Source organism: Ammodytes marinus (genome assembly GCF_949987685.1).
Source record: "Ammodytes marinus genome assembly, chromosome: 1".
Lineage (NCBI taxonomy): Eukaryota > Metazoa > Chordata > Actinopteri > Uranoscopiformes > Ammodytidae > Ammodytes > Ammodytes marinus.
In genome coordinates, this window is record NC_137230.1 from 12,105,484 (window position 1) to 12,118,214 (window position 12,731).

A 12,731-nucleotide genomic window follows, 5' to 3' on the forward strand; every position below is an offset into this window, starting at 1 on the left:
TTCTTCTGAACCAACGCAGGAGGAGGGTTGCATCTGTTAGGGTCCAATGTTAGTCTTAATTACTGGCCTTCATGTTCTCCATGGCCCTCAACCGTCTTTAATTAAAACCTTGATTAGGGGGGAGGAGGTCTCGGGCAAGACTATTACCAGATGGGTTTCCAGCAATAATAATAAAGACTTTATCCGCCGCCGCTGCTGCTGCTGCCTGTGTGCCATAAAGCGCAGCAGAGCTCGCGCTGCCCCGTCCATATCAAAGCACAGCGAGCAGAAAGAGGCTGTTAATTACGCCGGTAATTACTTGTCTAATTACGGTTCGTTTGTGATTAGATTTAGAAAACGTTTCGTGGTCTCTATACACAGGATTTCTGTATAGCCAGTATGTAGGCTTAACACTGTATAGGCTGAGATGTAGTGTGTATCCACAGCGGGGGTGCTGCTGAATAACCGCGGCCTGTAAGGACTGGAGTGAATAAGATCAATAGTGAAGCACTGACCCGAAACTTATCTTTATTTTTCCCCTCACAGAAGTCCTCAATAATCTACATGTTCAAGGTACAACAAAAGTGTCTTTGGAGTAAGTCACAAACATGTTGTCAAACTGAAATTTCACTGCTTTCTGTCTGAAGACAAAGGGAAGAAAATGTGCAAAAAGATAATGCACGGTTTGGCAGGCTTTAGTGAACTTAAAAGCAATGCAGAGGTCAGTTTATGTCACATTTTAACGAGAGCTTTTCAAATAATCTTCGAGAGCTTCTGCATCCCATATAGCCTGATTGATATGTTCAATGTTAAAAGAATGTGCGCAGGGGAGAAGAGGACACAAAAGGGAAAGAGCCAAACCAATAATGCACCCAGACACAGCACAGAATTGCATATTAGCGATTTAATACTCGCTCGCCACATTATGAATATATCTCGCCAATGGTCTGAAAGCCATTATGGGGTGCGCACAGAGGCAAGCCGCCGCTTTTATATTCAAGACAGAGAAACTTGAAAATAACAATCAGTTCAATTATCCTCAAAATATTTACTGCAGGATCGGATTTGTCATCCAGACACAGGGAAGGGAAAGGGACGAGAAGTGATTTCTCGCTGCACTGCTGTGTGCCTCCATTTTCCAGACGGTTTGTCGTCGTTATTGCCTGATTTAGTGTGTGTTGTTTTACATAGCGCCCGTTATCCGTGTGAGTTCACGTATACAGCGCTGTGCCACTGCATCTATTTATACATATCACACAGATCTGCGTGGAGTTTGTCACATTGGGTGTTTTATTTTGGCTCCTCTCTTGCTTGGAGCGATATGCATTCTATCCATCTACCTTTTAGTGTGTGGCCATGCATGTGTGCAGCGGTGCCGACCGGATAATCACCTCTCTCCTCCACGGATCTCCTCGCTGCTCCTCTTCAGCAGGTGCTGCGGCCTCTCTGACCCTGCACACACACACACACACACGCGCGCACACACACGCACACACACACACCAAAAGTGCCAGGGGCCAGGTGACGACATTAGTCAAATGACGATGTCTATTTTTACACACACATCCCGCCCCCTTGGTCACGAGAGAAAGAAGGAGCTATAGAGCCGAATTAAGATCTTTCCAAATGCCATCTTTGTCACCTGCCACTCACCTCGCTCGTTGACTCGTGGTGAGGTGAGCCTCTAAACGCGGAGTAAATAATACATTGTTGCGATCATCTGTTGGAGGTTGGAGGAGAGAGATCCACCAGTTTCATATCAGGGCATGTTGTGTGTGTGTGTGTGTGTGTGTGTGTGTGTGTGTGTGTGTGTGTGTGTGTGTGTGTGTGTGTGTGTGTGTGTGTGTGTGTGTGTGTGTGTGTGTGTGTGTGTGTGTGTGTGTGTGTGTGTGGTTTGCTGCAAGACCTAGCAGCAGCAACTGTTAAATATTTCCAAACAACACAAAGGACAAAATACATTACAGTAATTGCGTAATCATGTGTTGCACATCTCGACCATTCAATTTTTTTTCTTCTATCTATCACATTTCTAAATCTCTGTTGCAATGATGTCCTTATTTACCCAGTACGTTTGAATACAACGTTTGCCAGGGTCATTTATTTAGTCTAAAGACAAAAGACAAAAGAAAAAAGATGATCTGAGTCAACTGATTACACAGAAAGCGTCCTCATAAAATGGAGAATTATTATTGAAATATCATAGGCTATTCGTTTTTATTATTATCAAACACACGAGTTGAAAGGCTCCAATTCAAGCCACAGAACGACTGATAGAAGAGTCTATTTAAAGCAGCAACAAGGTTTGGTTAGAGCCCAGCATCAGCCCCTGCCCTGGGGATTATGTATCATGACCAAAAACTACCATACCGTGTGTTGGCTATATCGCACACCATGAATTACACAGAAGAATGCACAACCTCAGTGCTCCACGTTACTCACAAAAATCAGTCAGACCATCAGCCCAGCCCCATGCACGAGGAGTGATGGGGGAAACCCCTTCTCAGTGCAGACCTTTGCAAAGGTTTTGACAGGTGACATTTCATCTAAACAATTACACATTAAAACATAAAATAAAAAGTAATTGCAGTTAAAGAGGCACAAGTTTTGCACACATGTTGGAACACAGCAAACAGTGGTAGTCTATTGTCTCACAGCACACCTTACAAAATGTGTTACAACTGCTCAGAGGAGGTAAATATACGGTATATTGTTTCATCTTTACGGTCTGGTTTGAAAGTGGAAAATAGAAGTAACATGTATTTCTCATAACATAAGAAGTCAGCACCAAGAAACATCTATCCGTTGAAACATATATGACAGGTGATAGTCCCGTTCACGTGTTGAAATAGTTTTCAACTTCTAAAATATATATATATATATTTATCGCAAATGTTGACTAAATTTACCATTTGGGAAAGTCAGTTTTACTTTCATTATTTGTTTGCCAGCTTTTGTCTCATGGCACTTTGGAAGTAACAGCCCAAAGTCCATGGCCAGTTGGTTCTGTTAAGTCATAGGTGTTGTATACAATGCTCCTTGGTGGTGCTGAATCCAGGCCAACACCCTTTAGCTGATGCGTAATTTACCTCGCCGTGCGTAATTAACTGCGTCGCCGCCACTTTATTTTGAACGGTGCAATACGTTTCCATTAAACGTTATTAAAGCGCGGGGAGTGACGCGCTCTCATTTGTCTTGTCAGGACATCTGACAACCTCGTTAGCTCCCATTTTCCCCTGTCAGCTCACAGCGCGACACGGACACTGACTTCAGCCACTCCTGGCAAGCGAGTGATAAATGCGCCTACTCAGCCCTGCGCGAAACAGCAGCATTATTGTTGCCAGCATAAAGCATCACTATCAATCACAAGGAAGTCTGCGTGGCAGGTGTCAGTCAGTTTTTAAAAACAAAATCCAACCCAGTGTCAATCTTTAATCTAATTTAAAGGGTCAAAGATTTGGAGGCATAATATCCCTTCGGACTTTCTCTCTCCAGAGTCTGACTAGGCGGACTGACCATGTACAGCCCGCATTAAGCGCTGCACATGTGCGCTCAGGCCTGACTATAGCTTATTAAAGGTGTCGCAAATGGAATTATTATTAATATTTGGGAGCAAAAGGGGGATCTTGTTATTTTGCAACAAAAAAAATAAAAGAAAAAAGAACGTGTGTGGGGGGAGAAGAACACTTAATGGCATGGGATCTTTCCGCTCGCTGCACTTTCAGATGCAATTGTAGATCGAAGTCAGACTTGTCACGTTGAGCCAAAGTGAATTCCTAACATCCAGGACGTGCCTGTCTACTCCGGACAAATTGCATCCTATCACCCCGGGGGAATTCGGCTAATGTCTCCATCCAGGGCCGGGGAGCATGGAGAGAAAACAAATCAAACTCTGCACACAGAGGCGTGTAGGGCTTATTAAAACATTTCACACGGGGAGAAAGAGAGAAACACACACGAGGAGTAGTGCCTGCACGTGTGTGTATGTGCGCGCGCGAAGGGAAGGGTGTGTGTGTGGCGGTAATTAGGCTATATTATATTAAGACACTACATCTTAAATTGCAAATATCAGATGACCAATCTGAACATCTCTGCACACTGCATTCCTGCTGCTTGAGTGGCAGAGTCAGCAGGAAAAGGCCTGACAATTTTACCCACTCCATTGCCAGACCAGGCTCCAATTTGACTAACTTTGGCCTTTCTTTACCGCTTATAGAATTATACAGGCACAAAGTTACTTTTGACGCGACACCTCCACAAAATTAAGAAGCCTTAACTTGATGCATGTCACAAAGTTTCAATCACACTGAGGGGCTATTTCATAGCCATGTTAAACTCACCTCTTCGTTTCCATCGCAATAGATCCTTATTTAAAGGATTGTCTGTCTCATCCCCATTAGAACTACAGCATCACCCCTCTGCTTTCTGGTAACGTGCTCGGTCCCTCGTCTGCCACAGTGGCTGTAAACAATACGCTCATGAGGCGTAGGCTACGGCAGCAGAACGTTCTGCATGGCTAGAGAGGGGAGGTCGATCATTACACAATTTGTTTCAAATGTGATCATCAGTCAGAGAGCAAGGCAAGAGATTGGCATTTCCCTAGAAAGCTCGTGCATGGGGCTCCCTTTGCTTTATTAAGGCATTCTCCGTCATCCAGAGTTTCATACACGTTGTTGTACGCGCTGGACTCTTTATGCCCACGTGTGACATGTAACTGGGAATAATGTCCGTAATGTAACTTTCATTGAAATGTAGGCTATATATAGGCCTACTTGCTAAATATGCATTAGCTGTGAAGGTTGGAGGTGTATGCAAATATGCATTTCTTGCCACTAGTATTTGCATTGCAAAACAGTTTCCATACATGCATATATATTTTTAAGAAAACTGAAACAACTGTCAGTGTGGTTTAGTGTGTATGTAAGAGAGGCAGAGGCAGAGAGAGAGAAAGAGAGAGAGAGAGAGAGAGAGAGAGAGAGAGAGAGAGAGAGAGAGAGAGAGAGAGAGAGAGAGAGAGAGAGAGGTGGCGTTGTGCAGCAGCAGCGTGGTGACGGCAGAGGGAGAACCGGCTGGACAGATTTGCCTTTACGCCTGATCTACTTCTTGAGAGCGCGGCTGTGTGGGAAGGGAAAGGCAGCACCTGGCCCGACCGCTGCATCCCCATCTCCTTTTATTGACAGCCTGATAAGCAGGGAGCAAGCCGTGCGGTTTCCAGCGTGGATGTCGAGCACCCTGCTGCGTTGCACAGTATCGAGGCCTCTTAATGGCTGTCCCTCCAAATAATGGCCCAAACACAGCCAGTCCTGACTGGCCCGTACCTGCGCTGCCCCGGTCTCTTCCTGAGAGACAGGCGGCGGCGCGGTTGCCCATTTACTCACCGTCTTGTTCAAATTGACACAAACATCAAAAGGTTGTGAAACAGCATTGGAGGCTTTTAGCCTGCCTTAGTAAAAGGGAAGCCGAAGCCCCATTACGAGTTGCGGATGACAACTTTATAGGCCTGTTAGAAATAAAAACCTTTTTTTACCGCAGGCTGAAACCGTGGAATGGTCCACGACATGATTCATGTTTATGAGTACAATTTTAAATCCTTGACACAGAACGGTTCCCTGGTGAGCTGTAATAGCAGAGCTTTGGAAATGTGTCTAGGCCTACTGCCCGAATAGCTACATCACGAGGAACAGTGAAAGATTCATGTATATGGGTCTACTGAGAGGGACCTGCTTGCACCTGTTCTGTTCACACCTGTTGCGCAACAAGCATGCTCAGATTTAAAAACTAAACAACAACAGCTATTGTCTTAACAGTCTACACCTCTTCCCCCTGTCTCCATATGAACTGTTTATCAGCAGCTGAAATTCTGATTTACAAATGCACATAGGTGATGGTAAGTTTTCAAAACATTTAATTTATATGAACAATATCTTGCAAACACTTTTCATGTAACACTTTAAAACGTAAAAACAAACACAGGCTGCAATACCCAAGTCCATGTTACATCTTGTCCACATGAGATAATCTATTTTACTAAGACTCTTTTCCGATTAAGCTCAGAAAGACACTCTCCATATAAGACTTGTATTCTTAAAATCGTTGGAAAGACGCACATGTTTTCCTTCACGAGACACTGTCTATTACTCGAAGACAGTGTGGAAAAAAACTAATAGATAATACATAGTTAAATTTAATACAAAAATTATAAATACAACCAAATAAATATGGAGATCATTTTAACAAACAAAAAACATAAATACAAATAGGAACACATTTTATTTAAATAAAATAAAAATTTATACAATTAAATCAAACAAAAATAGCATTGAAAACCACTTAATAAAACATATAATACAAAAAAGACGTGCATAATGGGGGTGTTATCTGTCAGTCCCTGCATACACACAGCAGTAGCAGACACATTGAGACAGTGAACAGGCCGGTGGGCTCCACATGTACCTTGTTGTGCACTTCCCCATTCTGTGTGCACTGTGTCCTGTCCAAGGTATGACGTCGACCCGTCGCTCCAGCCAATCACTGCCAACTTGAGGCTGATGCTGAAGGGAAAGTTGCTGCTAAGAGCCGCAGATTTTTCCCCCCACTCTCATTGACATTTCAACTCCACCACGGACCCGAAGGTTGATAGATATCAATCGGGACCTATAAAGTTTCTGTCGCTGTGAAAACGGACGAGCTATCCGGGGAAGGGAAGACGCGACTTTATACGCACAGGATACCGCGCTCACACACGCCTGCTGCTGCTGCTGCTGCTGCTGCTGCCATTCTTTCGGTGAGTTTGGAAGGACTGGCTTTTAAAACGGTTCCCTTAATTAGAATGTTAAACCCTCGCACTTTGGAAAATGCTTCTAATTAAGTAGCTAAAAGGACAACAAAGGGTGCATTTTTACTTTTAAAAAGGCACAGGAAAACATGAAGAAACTTGAGAGTACATGTATCATTGATTACATTGCCCGCTGCATCGGCAAAGTTAGATAGAAAAAGAATATCGGTATACAAGGTGTACACCCACAGAGACGAACATGGCAAGGTGACTTATAGTTTTTGTTGTGATACAGCGTGTAATTAGCGAGCTTCATTGAGGAATTAAGAGCACGTCACTCCTTAAAAAAAAACGTCTATCAGGCTATTAGAAGCGTAACGGCGAGGGAAATGAAAGGCTTGGATCTATTAATCACCACTCGATCCATCAGCGCTGTGTGACGCTGTCCATCAGCGGAGTATATGCTATGGCAGATTATTGGCTGCACTTTTCCCTTCTTTCGTCTCGCTGCAACCCCCGTGTAATTGTGTGGAAAATACTACTTTCATTCTTTTAACATTACATACTTTGTATTTTATTGTGTTTTGTTGTTGAGTCGTTGGACGTTTTGTAAAATGAAACTGATTTTATATTACTATACTGATTTTCTAAGTTGAGTCTTTCAAAAAAAGAGAGTCAAATGATTAAGTAGGCTATACTAGACGTAACATAGCCAAGGGTTTTCAGACTAATTTTGGTCCAATATTTATATAACAAAATATGTGTGTGTGTGTGTGTGTGTGTGTGTAATTTTCTTTTGTATTCCCTACCTGAGTTTAAAGCCTATGTATTTATTTGACTTATTTCCCTCATGAGAGATAACGATGCTAGCTGGGGGGACTCTGGATGTCTCAGGCCCAAGCTCTTGTATATTTGGTTCAGTGTTTCATTCTGTCACGCTTGATCCGAGGAGCGCCGTGACACCATTAGCCCCGGTGTTTATCGCAGCCTTCAGCCTTTTGCCAGGAGAGGGCTTCTGTGGACTGTACACCTTCTGGGTGTAGGAGAGTGCACCCTTATACATTTGAATATACAGTTCATTCATAGGCTTGTGGGCTTTTATTTTTATGGAATGGTTTAAAAAAAAAAAAAAAGCAGGGTGGCAGCCTTTTGCAAACATTTACCTCCCCAGAAAGCTGTGGTTTGTCCACGCCGTGATAGTATTGTGTGTCCTCATAGTTTCTAAATGCAATATCTGCACAAAAAAGAAAAAGGAAAACAAGTCAGACAGCCATGTAATTGTTTAATTATCGTTGACAAAAAAAGGAATTGCGCGTTGAAAGAGCTCAAATAATTTATGCAAATAAAACCAGTGATGCCCTCATGAATCTCTTTAGAGAGAATACATGTGACAATCCCAGGCTGTTTGATCAATGACAGGTCAACTCGGCAAGAATGAAGCTCATGCAAAATCAGGGCAACATTTCTGATCATTCTAATTACAAAATAAATAACTCCAGTGTCTAATACTAATACTAATAAAAGGTTTAATTTAATTTGATTTAAAAAAAAATATACATATTAAAAGTTTCAACCTTCATTTAAAAAAACAACAACTCACATGGTCAGAATGTAACTAGCTAATAATAAATAATTATATTATATATAACAAATACATTATATAATATTTATTTATTAAATCTAATATAATAATATAATTATAGTAACAATAGTACTACTAAAGCTAATACTACCAATGTTGATAGCAACATGCAAGATTATTATAATACTGGATTTGTTTATGGGCTCAGCAGTGCATAACGCAGGTGCATTACAATGTTTGCCCTGTCATTGAGTTTTATTGAGCAGCAGGTAGAATTGTGGTAAGTGGGAGTTTAGCAGAACAGAATTGAGCAGCTTCCAAGAAGTCAAATCCAAATAAAACCCAGTAAGAGCAAGTAACTTGCGCCTTTGCAAGGGCAAATTCTCCAATTTCCCCTTCAAAAAAAAATACAATAAATAAATACAATCTACTTGAGTCATAGGGGTTAAGCTCAGCCATCTTTTAATGACCATATAAAAGCTTGTAACAGTATTGTAACATTTTCTAATAGACGCCCCCCATATGTCCTGATGCACAAAAGGTGAGTAAACTCTGACCTCCAGTGAAGGGGCCAACACAAAGGCAAACAACTAAGTCTAAATATTAAAAAAACACAAACATACAATATAAAAATGGAACCAGAAAAAATCGAATGAATTGGAATGTCCAATATCTTAACACGTGGTATATTTGTTGCAGACATTGAAGGATAAACTGTCACCCGAAACCAGATCTATCTAAATTAGATGGCTTTACCCCTTTAGTCTATACACATCCTCCTCTCCCTGTCCAAAAAAACAATGTCATTGTTTTCCCAACTAGATCTCCCTTCCCTTATGTTATTTCTTTCTTCCTTTCTTCCATTCTTTTTTTTGTATTGTATTTAAAGGTTTCTAGATGGGTACAAATACCACATTGCCTCAAGGGAAAATAGCGACCAGATTAGGCTTTCCTTTCAAGGCCTGTGGCATTAGTTGCTGCTAATCCGAATTGGGCTAATTGCTTTCCCAACATCAGCCTATCCCGTTTTCTTCTTCCATTGCGATCCAGACTATTTTATGAACAGGGCAAATAAGCACAGGAAATATATTATCCATAATTTAAGACTTCTTGGCATGCGAGATAATAACAACAACAATAACAATAATAATAATAATAATAATAATAATAATAATAATAATAATAATAATAATAATAATAATAATAATTATTATTATTATTATAATTATAATTATTATTTGTATTATTTGTATTATTTTGTATAAAGAAGGAGAAAACAAGGAGACATTCCCTGAGAATGGAGACAACGAATTAGCTCCTGGAGCGGATTTACAGCTTAACCAAAGAAATCAATAACCTACTGGAGGTATTGTTTCCAAAGAAAAACTACTTGACACACTCATCGGGGAATCTGTCTTTAGGTTAGTGGTGTGAATTTCTGACAGCTGCATGCATACTGTGACAACTGAGTTGCAATAACATTTGCACTACAAAAGGTGGACTATAAGAAAAAGAAATAACACTTTTTTTTTTTAAACAAGGGGAACGGAGGCTGTTGAGAAGATGACACTTTAACAATGTAATTGGACGCCATGTTGCATGTTGCATTATCATCAGCGCGTTAAACAGTCTATCTCAGCTCAGGTTTGGATATCAGGAAAATAAAAGTATATAGGCTCTACTTTGTTGCTTTATGACTGAAAACATATAGGTGCTGGTGCCACATGGCTGACCGGCACGAGGACGCAGAGTCCAGTAAACACTGCTGGAGTTCAGACTCCTCTCTGGCTCTGCATTCAAACACTCATATGGGCTTTTCTACTATGTCTCAAACTTTAAATCAACGTGCACACTAACAAGCAATAATCTCCATTTTCCAGACAGAGCAATGTATAAGTATAAGCTCTGAATAATATGTGGTAAAGTGTAACTCTACCTCCAGTGTTTTGAGTTTTACAGTGACGCATACCTCATAGCCCAAGTTGAAGGGGGTGGATGGGGGGGGTTATGGTCTAATGCATGTCTAATAGGGGGGTCCTTGATGCGAAAATGTTTGGGGACCCCTCCCTTATATAGCTGATATAAGCTGCTGCTGCTGCGGCCATTCACGGTAGGCCTACTATATAGGCTGAGCCACCAGTCTAAGTGAGTAGAGACAATGCAAGGCAAGGAGAAACAGATGAATGTGCTCGTTTAGTTTACGGGTTGTTTGATGAAGGAGTATTGGCCCAAAGTGTTGTTCCTCACCGCGGGACCCTCGGTGACAGTTTGAGCCCGGTCCTCTCAGCTCATTATCTCGCCGGCCCAACTGAGGGCCCCCATTCAAGCCGGGCAGGCAAGGCAGTCTCTCTCTCTCAACCCCTTCATCCCTGCCTCTCTCTCTCTTTCTCTCTCGCTCTCTCTCTCAACCCCTTCCTCCCTGCCTCTCTCTCTCTCTCTCTCTCTCTCTCTCTCTCTCTCTCTCTCTCTCTCTCTCTCTCTCTCTCTCTCTCTCTCTCTCTCTCTCTCTCTCTCTCTCTCTGGCAGCGTCGTTTGTCTACTCATTGAACCCATAGTCAGGAATGCGATGGTTGTTAGGGAGCCCTCTTTCACCTCCGAAGTGTTTTATTGATGAGCTCTGACTTCTCCTACTTTTTTCACATGTCAAAGAAAGTCAAGTGTAGGCCTCCATGACTTCATCTCATGGCCTCCCATCCAAAAAAAGAGAAAAAAATAAGCAATGTTTCTCCCCTCCCCCTGCCTCTCTCGCTCCCTCTCTTTGCCCTTTCATACACCCCCTTTCTGCTTTAGTTTTGGCGTCCACCGACCATACAAGCCCTCATTCAGCTCCCCTTCTTCGGGGTTTTCCTCCTTTTGGAAGTAAGCGACGGGGCTCCTCAGTGCCGAGACTGGTGCTGACCAAAGTGCCCGGGTGTACGCTCAAACACGGGCGCAGAGGGGTTGCTTTTGGGTGCGTTGAGGTGTGCCCTAATAAGCCCAGTCATTCAACCCTGGCGCAGTTTGGGGTGAGCGTGTGGCCATGGCTACACAGTCATTTGCTTTTACTTTATTTACGCGTGCTTATTTGCTGCCTGTCAGGTCGGTCGCAGGAGGAGTGACGTCGCCGCGCCTCGCAAAATGTGTCCATAAAAACCAGTGGAGCTTGGCCTAAAGGGCTGCGCTCTTTTACGCATGGCGTTTCTTGTTGACAGGAGGGGTAAGGGCCATTCAGGGGGAAGGTGATACCCAAAAGAGTCAACAAAAGCACGTGGTGGATATTTGGTGGCTGTTTCTTGGTGAGGGAGGGCCGGGCAATTGTTTTTTCTCCATGGCAAAATATTCCTAAAGTAGCCTACAAGCTTTTATTTAGAAATAAAACACTTTTCGCAACTCAGTCAGAGCTCTCACCTCAGGAATGATTTATTTAAAAAATTGTGTTCACTTATTTTACACAGATCTTATTTGTGTGATAATCAGATTAAAGCCTTATATGTGCGTTAAACTCATAAATAGGGAATAAGTGGTGAAAGCAATGGGGAAATTCTGTGTTTTGTCAAAGTAGAAAATAATAATTCATGTGTCAGTAGAGATCTCCTTGCACCTGCAGGCCTATTTTGTCACGTGGAGCCGAAACACACACAAAAGTGACATTTTGCAAAAATGTCCCCAAACTTTTTTTTTTGTAGCATTCTAACACAAATGTAGCCATATGCGTCTCTCTATAACATTAATCGTATAGAGCATAAAAGGCGCGCTGTATACGGCTCTCTATTGTAGGCTATTGTTCTGTTGTGAACTCTGCGCCGCTAGCTCCAGCACTGCTATACTACTTTCCGTCCCCCTCCCTCGCAGGCAGCACTAGTTTAGCCTCGGGTTGGGGAGCTGCTGAACATGCCCGAGATTCCCTTGCTGCCGACTCCCAATTCAGCCTGGAAGAATAGAGCCCTCTCCCCGTCCAATGGGCATTTCCGAGGCTTTGCAATAGGGCAGAATATTCAGCAAGTGAACGCAGGGTATTTGCATGCGTGGGCTGATTAGTGGGGTTGGGAAGACGAGACTTTCTCTCTCCCTCTCTCTCTCTCTCTCGGCCCCGTTTCCCGCTTTGCATGGTGCAGGGGGAAGTGTTTATGTGGGGGATGATGATGACAGAGGTCGGGTCGCGCTAATGGGCCAGTGAAGAGCGGCGGAGGGAGACGAGCCGAGGCGAGGCGAGGCTAGGCGCACTACACTCACTACACAGCAGCAGACCCAGGAACACATACATTCATACACTTGTTCCATCACCAATCAGCATAGGTGTGTTCATTCTCTTTTTACCCCCACCTCCTTCTTCCACCACCACCACCACCACCACTATACCAACGCACTCCCTCCCTCCCTCCTTCCCCTCCCCACCCTCTTTTCTCTTCCCCACTCTCT